The sequence below is a fragment of the Nannospalax galili genome, unplaced genomic scaffold (genome assembly GCF_000622305.1).
Source record: "Nannospalax galili isolate Female #2095 unplaced genomic scaffold, S.galili_v1.0 scaffold373, whole genome shotgun sequence".
Classification (NCBI taxonomy): Eukaryota; Metazoa; Chordata; class Mammalia; order Rodentia; family Spalacidae; genus Nannospalax; species Nannospalax galili.
In genome coordinates, this window is record NW_008332085.1 from 314,348 (window position 1) to 317,186 (window position 2,839).

Consider the following 2,839-nt stretch of genomic DNA (forward strand, 5'->3'; position numbering starts at 1 on the left):
GACTGTGGCTGGCTTCACTTGGAAGCATGGAGGAAATATTTCCTCTGAGTTGACCCTCCTCTTTGTAGACTGGGCACTGGTTCAAGCCCATCTGGTGGGGTCTGCATGACCTTCCTGAATAGGAGGACAGGTGACCCAGTTACAGGACATTTTGCAAGATGCTCCATAGTCCTCTGGAACTTAGTTGACCTTGCAGGGCAAGGAGCAAAAAGTGTCCTTCAAGTCCCTCTGACCAGATTAGTATAGGCCTCAAAGTACGACTTTTAAACATCCAAGAAGGTTAGTTCCACCAGTCTGGTACTTTAATTACCATGCGCTATGTAGGTAAAACTTGGGGCTGGTACACATTTTTTACAGTATGGATTTTGCAGAACATTATGGGTGTATAATTAATATCTTTACACAATAAATTTGGCATAGTATACTCAAGAAGTGTGCTATTTGAATTGCAGGGTTTAATTAAATTTTCCCAACTGGTAAACAAAAATAAAGCGATCTCATTTTTAATTTAAATCACCTCTCTGTAATTGCAAATGAAGTGTGAAATACTTGCTTTTATATACTTTGCACTTCGTTTTAGAAATTATGTCCTTGTATGTTTTGTTCATTTGGGTTGGTTTGCGTTTTTCTTGTTTGTTTCTTATGTGATTATAACGTATGTCTCTCCAAGGTTTTCTATGCAAATATATATAATTTTCTTAAACAAACAAAGTATCCAGTGAAATGCCTCACTGGTTAAAGGTGCTTGCTCTTAAGCCACAGGACTTGAGTTTGATCCCCAGACCCCACATAGTGGAAGGAGAGAACCAGCTCCCAAAAGTCGTCCTCTTAACTCCAGCAGTGTTCAATGGCACACATGTATCCCGATACATAAACAAATAGAAAAATAAAAATTAAATGCACTAGAAGTGTCTGAAGAAGAAGACCCAAAGCTGACCTCTGGCCTTCAAATGTACAAACTATATCAAACACATGAACACACACATACACACACACAGACACACACATAGACAGACAGACAGACAGACAGACACACACACACACTGGGGTTCCATGAAGTAAATAGTTAAGTATCCTACCAACCTTTTCTTTTTTTTAATAAAAAGGTTGTAAAAGAAAATATTTGAGAACTCAGGCTACAAGATTAAACAAAAGATTTTATTCCATGATCACACCCAGTCTACCATACACAAAAAAGGACAGAAAATCTAATGCCAGTATTCATACAATACATAGTAGTTCTGGTCCTTATTCCCATGGGAACAGCTCTGGAGGGAAACCTTTCATCTTCTCCTGCAACATTCTGTCAAAGGCTTCAGCTTGAGCCACAGTGAAGTGATTCTTCCAGTCTCCAGCTGTGCCTGGAAAGCATGAAGTAGACACTTAGGCTGACTTGGGAATGTGTCCTCACACCTCTAACATGCCCACCTTCACATGCTTTGCCATCTGCTTTACTTGGAGAACATTGGTGTGACAGTGGGATGACCAACAACTCCTTGGAGACCCTTCTTCTGCCTTCAAATCATCCCCCTCCCACTTCTGCCTATGTGGAAATAACTCCTTACCTTCCCCTCACTTAAAACCCACCAGCTACACAATCTAGCATCTGTAACACGGGGTGTATTTTCTGATACATTCAGATTCTAAATACTTCTCCCTACTTCTGCTTCTACCACAATACAAATCAGTATCACTTCTCCTCTCCATTGCCAAAATGGATTGCAGCTGGTCTCTGTTTGAGTGTGTGCTTACAGAACATCCTCACAGCAAGGCATCCATCTTTATTATCCCACTAGGTCCTGTAGATCCACCCGCTTTCAGCTCAGAATTGCCAGAGACTTATTTTATACATCCACAGTGCTGAGATGCTGTTTGGGGGTTATACGAATTGTTTTCCTGTCCTTCCTATCTCTACCCCCTAATGACTATCGATTGATTTTTACTGCTCCATTGGAGTATTATGTAATTTCTCAGTCCCAAACTGGCCTTCCAGTGCTCATATTGCATCATGTTCCTTTGCCTTTAAGCTGATATCGACAGTATAACAACAAACTGTCCCTTCACTCACTTCTATTCTTTCCTCCTAAGTAGATACTTTTATAGTGGTAGAGATGTAACAAAGGATTTTAGGCTGGGCAACCACACTGCCACTAAGTTGGATGGAATACAGATCTTATACTTGATAATGGGTAATAATAACAACAATTTAATATATAAAAATAATTACTTTGAGCTTAAACCCAGATTCATCACAGCAGCTAGATGACTTCCACTGCCAAGCATCTTCCAAATGCAACTGATTCAGGCATCTTTTTTATTTTGTGAAAAAAAGCCAGTAAAGAACCATGGAAATTGATCTATAGAATTCTTCCTGGCTGAGAGCAGTCAACAATCAACAAAAGTTTTTGGGATATTATGATTTGTAGCATTTTTAGTTCTCTGTTTACCATCACACTCTCAGGCATAACTAGGGTTTCCAAGATTCTAGTCTTCCCACTTCCTGTCCACCATAGCTGCCTATGACTGATGAGGTTCTGAAATCCTGTCTCCTTTCAGCCTTTCCCCCATCCCACAGTCTCAGGCAGAAGTGAGGTAGTGCAGCCTATTTAGCCCCTGAGAGCCCAGTGGGCTTTGCACATCCTGGCTGCCCCGGCCAGCAGGGCGGGAGACGGAGACTCGAACTCCCAGGGACCTGGAATGATGGGACAAGAGACACGAAGAATCACAGCAAGACAAAGAACTCTGATCAAGCTGCCAAAGTTCATTTTTCCACGGGGATTCTTATACGGGCTGAAGCGGGAAATTAGCTGGGGAAGAGGGAGGGAAGGTGTTGTCTCAA

The 2,839-nt window shown here is 41.5% G+C and overlaps 1 pseudogene; it reads right to left on the reverse strand.

Annotated features, from left to right (window-relative positions):
- Window positions 1-1,217: 1,217 nt before the first annotated feature.
- The window catches only part of LOC103729186, an 8,733-nt pseudogene continuing 7,111 nt past the window's right edge, over window positions 1,218-2,839 (reverse strand).